This window comes from Coenobita brevimanus, chromosome 98 (assembly GCF_032717465.1).
Source record: "Coenobita brevimanus isolate Jiangsu-jjx chromosome 98, ASM3271746v2, whole genome shotgun sequence".
In the NCBI taxonomy this organism is placed as follows: Eukaryota; Metazoa; Arthropoda; class Malacostraca; order Decapoda; family Coenobitidae; genus Coenobita; species Coenobita brevimanus.
Window position 1 is genome coordinate 2,281,955 of NC_137051.1, and position 15,546 is coordinate 2,297,500.

The 15,546-nt window shown below is 45.4% G+C and overlaps 1 protein-coding gene across 1 annotated transcript in view; it reads left to right on the top strand.

The window, feature by feature from the left end:
• Positions 1 to 15,546, top strand: part of unc-13 (protein unc13 homolog) — a 205,044-nt gene that overhangs the window by 6,431 nt on the left and 183,067 nt on the right. The window lies entirely within an intron of this gene.

Sequence of the window (15,546 nt, forward strand, 5' to 3'; positions counted from 1 at the left end):
TATATATATATATATATATATATATATATATATATATATATAATAGTGTGTGTGTGCGCGCACACACGTGTCTCGCGTTCATATCCGTATTTGTGTATGGATTAGCATTGTATGTGTGTTACAGTCTTTTGTCTGTGTGTACGTGTATGTATTAATACGTGTTTCTGTACGTGTGTATATACCAAGCTTGGGTGTGCGCCTGGTTGTGTATTTTACGTTTTGGTTCGTATTTCTGTTACATATATATTGATTTGGTGTATGTACAGCATCTGTGTCTATGCTTCGTGTGCCCTTACGGTATGTTACTTAGTAGCAATATGTTGTCGGTATATGCACTTTTCGTAATATTGTTTGCATGATTGTTGCGTGTATGGAAGTATATACGAGTATCTGTGTATGAAGCCAGTGTAGGTTGCGTCTCTTTACATAAAAGTGTCAATGTACTGATATAAATATTTTGTAGGCCTGTATGTATATATATAGCGTGTATGTCGGTGTGCTTCCGAACCATGCATATGTATGTATATGCCTTTATGTAGCCTGTATGTGCATGTGTACGTGTGGAGCGTGCGTATGTGTGGTGTGAGTGTGCGTGCGTAGTAGAGCGCCGGAGTAGTACACGGGACATGCCGTATTGATCGAGACAGGTGAGGCCCCCCACCTGCCTCACCCTTCCCTCCCTCTCTCCCCCTCACTCTCTCTCTCCCTCCTTCCCCCTCCCTCTCTCTCCTTCTCCCCTCCCTCTCTCTTCCGTCCCCCATTCCTCTAGCCCTCCTCTGCCTGCCCCTCCGTGCCTCACTTTCCTTCCTTGTCCCCCATCCCCCTAACCCCTTCCTGCCTACTGACCCCCTCCTCTCTCCCTCCTTCCCCCTGCCTCACCTTGCCTGCTCTTCCTCACCCCCACCTACCTTAGCCCTGTGCTTCAACTTCCATGCCCTGCCTTACCCCTCCCTGCCTCACCCGTCCCCCCCTCCCGCCTCACTCTCCTGCCTTAGTCCCTCCCTTCCTCACCCTTCTTCCTCACCCTCTCCCTGCTTCATCCCTTCCGGCTTTTCTTGCACCTGCCTAACTACCCTGCCTCACCACTCCCTGCCTCTCTGTTCGCTGCCTCAGTCCTCCCTGTCTCTCTGCTGCCTATCCCCACCCTGCCTCACCTCTCTGTCTCGCCTCACCCTACTTCTCTTACCTACCTTTCTTGCCTCACCCCTTCTTTCTTGTCTCTTCCTGCTGCCTAACTCTCTAACTTCCACCCCCTTACCCTCCCTCCCTCCCTCGCCACACCCCATCCTCCCTCACCCCCACTTGCCTCAAATTATCCTGCCTCACCACTTGCCTCACCCCGCCTCATCCCCCCTTTCTCACCTCCACTTGCCTCAACCTATTTACCTCACTCCCTCACCTACTTCACCTCCTCCATCTCACTCCTCCCCTGCCTCGCCCCACCCTGCCTCATTCAGTCCAGTTTCACCCCAGCCTACCTTGCCTCACCCTGACCCACCCCATCCTGCCTCACCTCCACCGGCTTTACCTGTTCTTTCTCTCCTCACCCTGCCTTAATCCTTCGCTTGTCTCACCTCTCTCTCTCTCTCTCTCTCTCTCTCTCTCTCTCCCCTTCCCTATTAACGGGAGAAAAAAAAAGGAGATTAAGAGTGAAACTGAGAGAGTATTGAGCGAAACGAGGGAGAGAGAGAGGGGGGGGGTTAAGAAGGGTGTAAAGTAGGGTGTGTGTGTGATGGATGAGTAGTTCACGAGAGAGAGAGAGAGAGAGAGAGAGAGAGAGTAATTAACCTGTAGAGATTCCCACACCTAACCTGATAATTATATTTTTTTATAATCCCTTCGTTATATAAATGACCCTTTTTATATATACATATATACCAGTACAGGAAGAGAGAGAGAGAGAGAGAGAGAGAGAGAGAGAGAGAGAGAGAGAGAGAGAGGCTAACTGTTGAGAAAATAAATCGTGAGGAAATGAGAAGGATTTTGGAGAGAGAGAGAGAGAGAGAGAGAGAATAGGTGAGGGGAAGGGAGAGGTGCTTGAGGTTTCGTGTGTGTGTGTGTGTGTGTGTGTGTGTGTGTGTGCATGCAATTATCCCATCTTGCATTCTCTTTGTGTGACTCATTGGCAGTTTATCTATTTCCTTTCTCATCATTCATTCTCCCGTCCACTTCTTCCTTCCTTCCTTCTTTTCTTTATCATTACCTTCGTTCCTTGTTCTCCATTCCCTTAGCTACCTTGCATCCTTCCTTCCACTGTTTCTTCCTTCTTTCCTTCGATTTCTTCATTCCTTCCTTTCCTTCCCCCTCCCTTGCTTCTCCCTCCCATCATTCCTTCTGTACTCCCTCCCTCCCTTTCCCCTTCCTTTAAGTCCATCAATCCTTCCTCTTCTTCCTTTCCCCCTCGCTTCCTTCCTTTCCCCCTTCTCATGCTTTCTTCCTTCCTCCCTCCCCTTTTCCCTTCTCATCCTTCCTTCTTTCCTCCCTCCCTACCTCCCTCCCCCTCCCGTCTCATCCTTCCTTCCTTCCTTTCCTCCCTACATCCATTACTCTTCATTCTTCCTCCCTTCTCATCCTCCCTCCCTCCCACCGTTCTCATGTTTCCCTCCTTTTTTCCTCCCTCCCTTCTCATGCTTCCTTCCCTTTTTCCCTCCCTCCCTCCTTCCCTCCGGTCCTTCCTTGCTTGGGTAGACACGTAACGAGCCAGTGCATCGTTCGTTTTATTTTTTATCGTTCCTCGCCCTCAAAGATTCGCTTCCATGACGTGTTACTTATTGCCTTCCTTCTGCCTTGAGAGAGAGAGAAAGAGAGAGAGAGAGAGAGAAAGAGAGAGAGGGAGAGGAATAGTTAGGCTTATACTGTGGTACATATAAATATCTTGAATATGTGAGTCTTGGATCATTTTAGCCATTTTTCTTTTTTTTTTTTTTTTCTTTTTTTTTTTTTTAGTTGTGGTGTTCAGCAGTGGATGTTTGTTGACGTTCTTCCTTCATGTCTGCTTTATTTCAATCAGTCCTACTTTTCTTCCTTCCTTACCTCCTTATTTTCCTTTTTTCCACCCATCTTTCATCTTTCCTTCTTTTCTTATACCTTCCATTCATCCCTCCATCTTTACTTTCTTCCCTCCACCTATCTTTCCTTCCTTTCATCATTCCTTCCTTCCTTTCTTCTTTCCTTCCCTCCTTTCTTCTTTCCTTCCCTCCTTTCTTCTTTCCTTCCCTCCTTTCTTCTTTCCTTCCCTCCTTTCTTCTTTCTTTCCCTCCTTTCTTCTTTCCTTCCTTCCTGCCTTCCTTCCTTCCCTCTCCGTCAGTGTCATTGATTATGTTGATTGGATTTGAGAGTAACTCTCTCTCGCTCTCTCTCTTTCTCGCCTGAAAATGACAGATTAATTTTGGAAACCCTAAAATGCAAATAGCACCAAGTGTTGCCAGAGTAGTGACAACCCCGACGTGTGAGAGAGGCGAGAGTTAGAGCTAGCTTTCACGTTCCCTTTAAAATGTTGCCTCTTCTGATTGGCTGTCGGCTGAGAGAGAGAGAGAGAGAGAGAGAGTTTTGTGTGTGTGTGTGTGTGTGTGTGTGTGTGTGTGTGTGTGTGTGTGTGTGTTTCTCCCGTCTCTTTCACTCGCTGGGAAAGGCTGAGTTATTTACATGGTGATTTGCTGGCTCTCACCTCCCCCTCCCCTTCTCTGCCCCACCTCTTCCCCTCCCCTCTCCTCCTCTTCCCCCTTCCCTCCCCTCTTCCCTCACTTTGATTTCTTCTCACCTCCCCTCGCCCTCTTTATTTTGTCTTCCCCTTCCTCTCATGCTGTGTTTCCTTCCCCTCACCTTTTTCTCATTCTCTCTCCTTTCCTCTTTCCCCTCCCCTTCCCTCTTTCACCTGTTCTTATTTCCTTTTGTTTGATTTTTCCTCCCCTCTCTTCATTTTGTGCTTTCCCTTTCCCTTCCCCTCCTCTTCCTCTTACCTCCTCTCTTCCCCCTTTTTCCCCCCTTCCCTTACTTTTCCATCCTCTCCACCTCACTCTCACATTTCTTCTCATCAACCCTCATTCAGTGATTTCCCCTCCCCTCCCCTTACCCCCTCCCCTTCCCTTCCTATAATGATCTGACTTCCCCCTCCCCCTTTCTCCCCTCCCCACCACTTTTTGCTTCCCCTCCCATTCTCTTAGCCTCTCGTCCCTCCTCCCTTCTTCCTTCTAATCCCCCTTCTCTCCCCTTCCCTCACTCTGTCGTTCCTTCTCCCCTTTCTGCATCACGTTCACGCTCTCCTTTCTCCCCTCCTTCTCTCACTCTCATTTCCCAGACGCTTTCTCCCCTTCCCTCTCCTCGCCCTCGCTCCCCTCCCCTCCCCTCTCTCTCTTTCCTCCCCCCTCCTCCTCCCTTCCTTCACTGTCTGATTTGCACTCCTCTCCCTTTACAGAGATAAATAGCCCTTGCCTCCAATTTCACCTCCTCCATTCCTCTGTCCTTTCCTCCTTTCCTCAGACTCTCTGCTACCTTTCTCCTCTGTTCCTCTCTCTTCCCTTCCTCTCTTCTCTCCCTGCCCTTCTCTCTTCCTCTCCTTTCCCTTCTAGTCTCCTTTCCTCCCTCCCTCTCTCCTCTCTCCCTCCCCTTCCCTTTCTCTCTCCTCTCTGCCTCCCCTCTTCTCTTTCCCTACCCTATCTCCGTCCCTCCCTCCCTCCCTCTCTCCTCTCTTCCTCTCTAATCTCTTCCTCTCTTTTCCCGAACTCTCCTCTCTTACTCTCTTTTGCTTTACTCTCTTCTCTCTCCCCTCTCCTCTTCTCTCCTCTCTCCCCTCTCCTCTTCTCTCCTCTCTCCCCTCTCCTCTTCTCTCCTCTCTCCCCTCTCCTCCTCTCTCCCCTCTCCTCCTCTCTCCCCTCTCCTCCTCTCTCCTCTCCCCTCTCCCCCTTTCTGCGTTTTTCCACCCTTTAAATTTCCCCACGTTCTCCCCTTCTGTGCTTTGATTTTTCTCTCCCTCCTCTCCTCTCCTCTCTCCCTCTCTCCCTACCCCTCGTTTCCTCCTCTTCTGCCTTTTTTCCCTTCCCTCCCCTCACGTCGTCTCTCTCTCTCTCTCTCTCTCTCTCTCTCTCTCTCTCTCTCTCTCTCTCACTATCTATATGTATATCTATCCATCTATCTATCTATCTATCTATCAATAACTGTCACTATATCAAACGCTGTCTGTATGTCTCTCTATCTATGTCTATCGATGTTTCCATCCGTCCATCCATCTATCTACCTATCTATCTATCTATCTATCTATCCCTTCCCCAAGTCAATGCCCAGTATGTATGCGCTTAAATATATACCTCGGTGGGGTATTGCAAACCACTATACTCCTTTGCGTCAGTGGCTGGTTATAGACGCGCACAATTAGCCTGATAGATTGTCGATAGATATATAGGTGAGCTGATAGATAAATTGATAGATTGATCGATTGGTTTCCTGGTGGACTGATAGATAAATTGTGATTGGTATTGATTGATATTTGGATGGATAGATAAAGAATATGAAGCTGATAGATACCTTAGATAGGTAGATAGATAGATAGATGGATAGATAGATGATTAGGGAGATTTCTTTGGGTGGATTGGTGAATAAACACACACACACACACACACACACACACACACACACACACACACAAACACAGAGAGAGAGAGAGAGAGAGAGAGAGAGAGACAAACACATGGAGCGCTTTAGAAGGACACACCAAACAGACACACACACAGACAGACAAACAGACAGGCAGGCAGACAGACAGATGGCCTCGGTGTTGCCATATTGGGTGTCGTGTTTTATTGATTCTGTGTTTTTAGTTTATTTTCGGTGTTTTTTTTTTTTAGGATATTGGCTTCCGTCGAGGTGGCATGGTATATAGTTGGCCTGCTGTTTGTGTTTGTTTTGGCTGTGGTGTTTTTTTTTTTGTTATAATGTTTGTGGTTTTGTTGCTGTTTTGGTGTTGTTTTAATTCTCTCTCTCTCTCTCTCTCTCTCTCTCTCTCTCTCTCTCTCTCTCTCTCTCTCTCTCTGTCAGTCTGTCTACCTATCTAATAAACGTGTGTATATACATGGAGAGAGAGAGAGAGAGAGAGAAACTGTGAAAAGAGAAAGCGTTGGACAGTGATTGACGGCACTATTGGGACTGCCAGCAAAGGATCGGGTTGTAGTGGTCTCTCTCTCTCTCTCTCTCTCTCTCTCTCTCTCTCTCTCACACACACACACACACACACACACACACACACAATTGTCTGTAAGTTAAATAAATCAGAATAACATGCAAGGAAAATGACTTCAATATACATAAAATCATTCTTAAGTAATGCCATCTGATCTTAAGAAAGAGTAGTGTATCTTAAGACATTATTGTAGTGGGTTTAAGAGAGGGAAAGAGTGAGTCGATGATGGAGGGAGGGAGGGGAGGGATTTGGGGAGGGAATGGGGGAGGGGTGGGAAGGCAAATGTGAGGGAGATGGATGGTGATGAGGGAGGTGATGGGGGGTAGTCAGGCGATGAGGTGGGGGAGGGGAAGGATTAGGGGGGGTTAGGATAGGGTGAGGGGGAGAAGGAGGGTGGGGGAGGATTGGGGGTGGTTAGTCTAAGGAGAGAGAGGAGGGAGCGAGACAAGGAAGTGGGAGGAAAAGAGAGAAGAGGGGGAGAGGGAGAGAATAAAAACAGTCTTATGAGAAGGGAGGCAAAGGGAGAAGAGAGAGAACAGGGATGGGAAGGGGAGAGGAGAAAGAGGAGGGAGAAGGGAGAGAGAGAGGGAGGAGAGATAAGTAGGCAGCAAGGTGGAGGAAGTATGAAGAAGGAGAAGAGGAAAGAGGGAAAGAAAAATGGAGAGGAGAGAAAATGAGATATAATTTGGTCGGTAGTTGGAGAGAAGGAAGGTGAAAGAGAATCGAGGGAGAGAGAGAGAGAGAGAGGAAGGAAGGGGAAAAAAGGGTTAGAGAAAGGGTGAAGGAAAAAAAGGATTGATGTGGCATTGTCAGGCTAGGTAGGGGTGAGGGTGAGAGAGAGAGAGAGAGGGAAGGGTGCTGGGAGTTATGAGGGGTTGTCAGGCTAATCGGAGAGGGAGGGGAGAGAGAGGGGGAGGGAAAAAAGAGAACGCAGGAAGAGGGGAAAGAAGGAAGGAAGACAAAAGGAAAGAGGAAGAGGACTGAAGGGGGATGGGAAGAGGGGAAAAGAGATAGAAAGAGGAGGAAGAGGGAGGTTGAGGCTAGAGTGAATTAAGTAGTGGGATTGGAGGTGAGGGGAAAGGGGAAAAGAGAGAGAGAGAGAGAAGAGGAAAAAGCGAGGGGAGAAGTGGTGAGGGAGGATCAGGGATGGAGAGAAGGAGAGAGATGGAGATCGAGAGAATTTGGGGTAAGGGGAAATGAGGGGAAAAAGGAGTTGGGGAAGGGAAAAAAGGTGAATTAATTACGAGGTTTGTGATGAGAGAGAGAGAGAGAGAATATGAGGTAAGGGGAAAAATGGGGGAAAATGGGAGTTTGGCAGGAAAAAATGTGAATTAATTAGTTTGTGTGTGTGTGTGTGTGTGTGTGTGTGTGTGTGTGAGAGAGAGAGAGAGAGAAGGATAAATCGAGGGGAAATGAATGAGAGGGAGCGGGAGGAGTGACGTGATGGGAGAGAGAGAGGGGAGAGGAAATATGAGATTGGCCAGGCGAGGGGTGGGGATGGGAGGGGATGTGAGGGGAGGGAAGTGAGGAAAGTGATGGAGGGGGAGGCAGAGTTTGAGGACATGGTGAGAGAGAGAGAGAGAGAGAGAGTCAAAATGTTCCTTACAAAGAGTGAACATGGTAGCAGAGTAAACATTAGCATATGATTTCCCGAACATAAATATATCAGAGTAAATAATTAAAAGTGAGCAAGAATATCATCACCATCACCACCACATCATATTCACCTTCGTCATCATCGCCATCTTCATCATCATCATCGTCATAATATTTACCTTCATCTTCATCATCGCCACCGTCTTTGTCATCATCGTCATCATCATCATCTTTGTCACCACCTTCATCATCATCATCATCATCATCATCATCATCATCGTGACCCTTTTTCCTCGGCTGAAATGACACGAGATGAGATAATAATAAAAATTGAATGTTAATGATTCTTTGAACGCAAAACTTAAATGCCAGTATCGTGTTACGTATAAATAGATAAAATAAAAACAATAAAGAAATGAAAACAATCAATAAATAATTAAATAAAAACAACTAATCACTATCACTTGACTAAAAAAATGGAGTAAAAATAACACATTACAATAAATCGCAAAAATGAAAAATGTAAACAAAAGCACGTGACTCAGCCCAACGTAAATAAACAAAGACCACGTGAGCCACAGTGACCAAGCCTTTTAACTCTGAAACTTTCGCCACCAAGGCAGTAATCCCACACCCACATAAATCCGCCTTAATCCCGCCAAAATGAAAGCCAAGTCGTGTCTTTTTCTTACTTTCTTTCTTGAAGGGGGGGAGAGAGGAGGGGGAGACTTTAAAGGGGGAGGAGGAGGACGGGGAGAGAGAGAGAGGGGGGGGAGGGAGTTAAAGCCTCCTTGAAATGTCGCTCCCCTTAAGGCTGGTGCTTTTGTTGTTTTTGTTTTGATTGTGTTTTTGTTTGGGTCTGGTCTTTATTCTTTTGCCTATGTATGTATTTATTTATTTTTTTTTCAGCCATACTTTTCTTCCTTCATCCCTTTCCTTCCAGTCATACTTTTCTTCCTTCATTTTCGCTTTTTCATTATCTTTCATCCATTTTTCCTTCCATCTTTCCTCTCCCCCTCCTTCCTTTGCATCATTCACTCGTTTCAGTATTTTCGCATATTCTTTGCCTTACAGTTTAGCTTTTCTTTCCTCACGCCTCGCTCTTCTTTCCTATTCCTCTCCTTTTCTTCATTCTTCTACGTTCTCCCTCTCTCTTTCTCTCTCTCTCTCTCTCTCTCTCTCTCTCTCTCTCTTTATTCGTTAAATTCTCTTGTATTCCATATTTATCTACTTTGTTTTTATTTTTTGCTTTTATTTTCATTACTCCTTATTCTTTCATCTCAACCCTCTCATTTTCCTGTTTTCTTCCATGCTTCCCTCTCTTCTTTCCTTCACGTCATCCCTTCTCCTCTCTACTCTCTTTTCCTGTCCTCTACACTTCTCTTTTTTCACCTCTACTCTTTCTTGTCGAGTTTCTGCCTTGATGTTTACCTCTCTTCTCTCCTCTGCTATTACTCTTTTCTCTCCTCTCCCCTACTCTTTCCTCTCTTCTCTTTCCTCACGACTCTTTCCTCTCTTCTTTCCTCTTTTCTCTTTCCTCTCAACTCTGTCCTCTTTACTTTCTACTCTTTCCTCAATCCTCTCTGCTTTTTCTTTTCTTCTCCTCCGCTTTATCCTTTACTCTTTCCTCTCTACTCTTCCCCTTTACTCTTTCCTAGACTCTTCCTCCCTACTCTTTCCTCTTTACTTTCCTCTTCTCCTTCTCTTTACTTTTCCTCTTCTTACCAGGCTTAAGTATCGGTGTAACTTTTTGGGTTAAGTAAAGTGAAACGTAAATGAATTTTTGTGAAATGGGTTTCTCTCTCTCTCTCTCTCTCTCTCTCTGTTGATGTGTGAATGGCGTGTTAGCTTGGCTTTGTGGTTGAATTGCATGTTTGTGTATGTGTGTGCGTGCGCGTATGTAAGCGTATGCTCGTGTTAGTTATTGATGCTTAGACGGGCTTTGTGTGTGTGTGTGTGTGTGTGAGAGAGAGAGAGAGAGAGAGAGAGACTTGGAAGAATGGCCTTGAAAGAAAGTGAGATCTGTAGTAAGATAAAGTGGAAGAGAGAGAGAAAAAAAAATTCCATCCAAGTTTGCTATCCTAGCGGCTGTCTCCTAAATCTTCACTCAGCTACACCCTCCCACACCCACATACACCCTCCCACACCCACGCAAACCCTCCCACACCCACACTACACCCTCCCACATCCACACCACACCCTCCCACATCCACACCACAGCCTCCCACACCCACACAACACCCTCCCACACCCACACTACACCCTCCTACACCCACAAACACCCTTCTACACTCTCCAGCAGACAGACGGGTGTACAGATCCTGGGGTCATCCAAGTAATGCTGAGTAAACTCGTAAAAAGCCACCACCCTCTCTCTCTCTCTCTCTCTCTCACTGCTCTTAGCCTATCAAGATATTTGCATGGTAAGGAGATGTCTTCCTCCTCTCTCACCTCCATCCCCTCCTCGTCTTCCTCATTTTTCCTCCACTTTTTCCTCCATCTTTTCTTGCCCTCTTTTTCCTCCTCTTCCTCCTCCTCTTAGATTTTCTTCCTCGTTTTTTCCTGGTTTTCTTATCGATTTTTGCTTTTTAATTTTTTCGCCTTGATTATTTTTTTTCTCTTAATATTTCTGGCTTTTTTCTTTTCATCCCTTGTTCTCCCTCCTCCTCCTCCTCCTCCTCCTCCTCCTCCTCCTCTAATTTCTCATGCCGTTTGCCTTTTATATCCTCCCTTTGTATTCACCCTTTGTACTCTCCCTTTATTGTTTCTTCTGTTCATCGCTTTGTGCTCTCCCTATTTTTTCTTGTTTTTCTCCCTTTTGCTTCTTATCTTCCCTTCCTCCTCTTCCGCCTCTCTTCCTCCTCCTCCTCCTTTCCTCTCTTCCTCCTCCTTTCCTCTCTTCCTCCGCCTTCCCTCTCTTCCTCCGCCTTCTCCTCCTCACTGCATCTAAATTCCATCCTCTTCGTTTTATCTTCTTCCACTCTTCCAGTCTCAATCCTCTACTTCCTCTGTCCTCTTTTTCTCCCTCTCTTCCCTCCCTCCCTCCAATTCTGTCTCCTCCCCCTGATCCCTCCTTCACTTCCAATTTTCTTCCTCTCTTTGTCCCTCTCCAAGTTTTTCCTCTTTTTTTTCCTCTTGTTTAAATACTTAGTTCTCCTTTCTTCGTTACTTTTTCTCCGCCTCTCTCCCTTCCTTACTATTTCCTTCAGTTCCATCTTTCTCCCATCCTCCTCTTCCTCTTCCCTTATTCAGTTTTTCCTCCTCCTCCTCCTCCTCCTCCTCCTCCTCCTCCGGCTGTCCTTTGATGTCAGTACTTCGTCTTGTCTACTTTGTGGTTGTTAGATTGTGGTGGTTGTGGTTGTGATTGTGGTTGTGGTTGTGGTGATTGTTGTTGTGTGGTTGTTGTTGTGGTGTTCTGGTGTTTGTGGTTGTGGCGGTCGTGGTTGTGGTGATTGTGGTTGTGGTGGTCGTGGTTGGGATTGTTATGGTTGTGTGGTTGTTAGATGGACTCTTGGTTGTGGTGGTTATGATTGTGGTTGTGGTAACTTCTGTGGTTGTGGTGGTTGTGGTTGTAGATGTATATGTTAAATGTGGTTGTTTCTCTCTCTCTCTCTCTCTCTCTCCCTCTCTTAAATTTCCCTCCTCTCTCCCTGCTGGCGCCTCTCTCTCCATTCCTCTTTCCTCCAGCGCCTTCTCGCTCAGTCCACTTACTTCCTGGATCTCTCTCTCTCTCTCTCTCTCTCTCTCTCTCTCTCTCTCATAATTTCTCCTCTTATGTCTCTTACTCACTTATATCTCTCGTATCTCCGCCACATCTGTCTCTTTCCCCTCTCCCTTCTCCTCCTCTTATCAGTGTTGCATTCGTGCCTCCTCCCTCCTTGCCTTATCTCTCTCGTCTTTATTTCTCCCTCTCTCCTCTCCTCTCCTCTCCTCTCCTCTTATGTATCTCGCATTTCTCTCGTCTCTTCTCGTCTCTCCTTCCTTATATATTGTTTTCTTCTCTCCCTCTTTCGCGTCCTCTCTCTTCTTCTCTACTTTTGCCTCTGGCCTGCTCTGGTCTCTGGTCTCCTTGTCTCTCTCTGTCTCCCTCGCTCTCCCTCCCCCTCCCCTCCCCTCACTTCCCTTTCCCTCCTCCTTCCCACCCCCTCCCCTGCCTCCTCTCCTGACCTTCTCCCCCTCCCCTGCCTCTCCTCCTGACCTTCTCTCCCCTCCCCTGCCTTTCCCTCCCTCTAATTCCCCTCCCCTTCTTCTCCTCCTCCCCCTCTCCCCACCCTCCCCCTCCCCTCCCCGACACTGGAGGAACCCCGGACAAAACTAGATTTACAGCACAATAAAGTTGTCTGAGTAGAGACGGCCCTAGCGCCCCTCTTCCTTCCCTCCCTCCTTCTTTCCGCCATCCCTCCCTCCCTCCCTCCTCTTCCATCCCCCTCCACCATGCCCCCCTCCCGCCCTCCTTGTCTGGCCCCTCTCTCCCTTCTGCCATCCTTTTCTATATGTCCTTCCTCCTCTTCCCCCTCCCCTCCTCCGTCCCACCCACTCTCCCTTCCCTCACCCATCTCCTTCACCATTCCTCTATCCTTTCCTTTCCCTTCACTTCCCTGCTCCCTTCGCCTTTTCCTTGCTCCCTGTCCTTCACTTCCCTTCCTTTCCAGCTCTCCCTTCTCCTCTCTTGCTTTCCTCCCCTCCCCCTGTCTTCCCTTCCCAGTCCCTTCCGCTCTCCCTTTCTTCTCCTTCCTGCCTTCTTCGCCCTTTTCTCCCTACCTCCTTCCCCATCCATCCTACTTTCCCTACTTTGTCTTCCTCTTTACTCCTTCTTTACCTTTTCTTGTTCTTCCATCTTTTTTCTTCTTGTTTTGTCTTTCCATTCCTGTTTTCCCTTCTCATTTTACTTCACCCTTTCCGTTCCACACTATCATCGTTTCCTTATTTTCCTTCTTTCTCTTGTAAGTGTAGTAGTGATGGAGGCTGCAGACTGGCAGTAATATGTAACCAAATGAATTAGCGAAAAGTACATGACACAAATAGTTGCTGTATTTGCTGTTATTATAGTTACTGCTAAAGTGAGCGAATAGGTATAGTATTTTCAGCATCCACCATAGTACATTAGTAATAGTAGTAACCATTGATTTATCCTTTAACATTTAGGGTATATAATAGTAAATAGTAGTAAGGGTATGCACTAGTATTTAATGGAGTGAAGGAGCTCTCACACACCTGGCCAGGCCTCATGAATATAATATAAATGCCAGGTGAGTGTGCGCATTTCCCTGAACATCTGGGTGTGCATTTAGTTCTGTTTTGTTCTGTTGCTATACTGGAACACCTTTTTTTATATATATTTGATACTGGAACACTTTTTTTTATATATAATCTTGCTAACTCCAGAATATTTTTAATAAGTAGGGGAAAAGATCAATAAACGCGGTATGTATAAAACCACTTCAGTTCGTAAAATCTATCTATTTGCCTGCCTACCCAGCTACCTATCTATCTATCTGTCTATATCTGTCTGTCGGTCTGCTTATCTTCATCTGTCTGTCTAAGTATTTATCAATCAGTCTATCTGTCTGTGCGTTTATTGCCAGTCACTTAAATCTAGTAAGGGGTGGCCGAAAAACAAATCTCCTCCACGTCGCCCTGTTCTCTGCTATTTGGCTACCCTCCCTCCAACCCGTACCCTCGTATCTCTCCATTCCATCCCAGAATCTCATCATTGACCTCCCTCCTCCTTCTCTCCCCCTCCATGCTACACTCACACAACTCTTCTAGTCAGTCTTTCATTATTCTCTCCACCATCCGAACTGAGTAAAGAATGTGGTATTAGTAACAATAAAACACAAATAAATCCTCATACACCTTTCTGTGCACATTTGAGTTTGTATTGTGTATGTTTTGATGTTTGTAAGCAGGAGGGCCTCGTTAAGCTCGTTTAATATGTGCTTTGTGGAGGTCAGAGAGAGAGAGAGAGTGTGTGCTTGGCTTGTAATTACGCCTCTCCTTCCAGGTCCATGCACTTCCCTGTTTTATTTATGTTAAAACCAAATCTTTCCATGGAATATCAAAACAGGTAAAGTTTATGGAAGCGTGATATAGTGTGTGTTGAATTAGTCATACATGTTTATATAATACAGTGTTTATGATTTCCGCGAGGATGATACTTGTAAGAGATTAATTCTGTGCTTATCATGCTGTTATGGCCAGATTGATGTTTGAATAGTATGATGATCATAATAATGATGATGATAATAGTAGTAGTAGTAGTAGTAATAATAATAATAATAATAATAATAATAATTTTCTCTCTTTCCACAGGTAAGTGTTGGCTCCTTACCCCTGTTCCAGTTCTGCTTTGGTAATGTACACAACATTGTCATTTTTTAGACAACCAGGATTTGTAGATTTTATTACACCGTGTTTTTAAGTAATTATGTGAAGGAATTTTGTTTTGTGAAAGTGTGTTTGTTTTGAATTCATTTGTACTCCCCTCTGATGTAATTCCTAATGCCTTGATCGCTATAGTGCTAGAAAAAGAAGAGAAAGAAGAAAAAGGAAGAAATATAAAGTAAGAAAAGAGGGGGGGGGAAAGAAAATTAAGAACAGGAAGAAAAAGGTAAGAAAAAAAGGAAAAAAAGAAAATGTAAGAAAGGGGAAGAATATGCAAGTAAGAAAAGGGAAAAAGAAACAGAATTTCGATTTTTCCTTGTAAGACACCAAAAAAATAACCCAATCACTTCAATAATGCTGGACTGTGAGTGAGGCCAGGTGGAGGGGTGGGGTGGGACGGTGTATGATTCTTCCCTGTATTTATTATGTATAGCGCTACCTTGCCTTACTTCGCTGCTGAATAATGTATGGAGGGAGGTGTCGCGTGGATCCCCAGTGTACAGTGTATGACGTGGGATGCTGAGGATGTGTAAGAAAAAGGCGTGGTGGAGTGTAAGGGATGGTGATCTTATGAGACGGTGTGAAGGGAGTGGAGAAGAGGGGTTGACCTGGAGGGATTGTGGGATTTTGGTGTGAGACTGAGGAGGGTAAGATCGAGAACGAGGCAGATCGAGGACGAGGTAGGTGGGGGTTATGCTTATATTACCTGTTTATTTATTTATTTATTTATTTTTTATGTGGAGAGTGAGTGGAAAAGAAGAATTGACACTGAAGGTTTGTGGGATTTTGATGTAGGGTGAGAAGGAAATGATTGGGAGCGAAGTGCTAAGAGTTACATATTTATTTACTCGTTAGTGTGTGTGTGTGTGTGTGTGTGTGTGTGTGTGTGTGTGTTTTGATTATCGAATGTCGGAAGAGTAAAATATAAGAATCTAGAGTGTTTGAAAAGTAATATATGAAGAAAAACTAATGTAAATATGAAGGAAGTGACGAAAAAAATGACTGAAGGGAGTAAATAAGAGAACATGGATCCCACATTCATGCATTAAATAGAGCCTTTAAATAATGCTCAAGACGACGTAAACACAAAGCACACGGCAGAACACACTCCATCACTGCATTCAATAGCCTGATGTATAGCCCAGACTTCATGAATAATACACCGCTGACTAGTGAATGACCTGCTTGTTGTGGTGCATGACTGAGTGTATGCCTGCGTGTTGGGAATAAATCATAGACTGTTATTCACCACTAATAATCAATATTTTTGGTCACTTCATAATTTACGCCACAACACCCTGTACAAAGCAGTGTATGTGTCTGTGTATGTATTCAGAACAGTGTATGTCTGTGTATTTCTGAGTAGTGTATGTCTGTGTATGTATTCAGAGTGT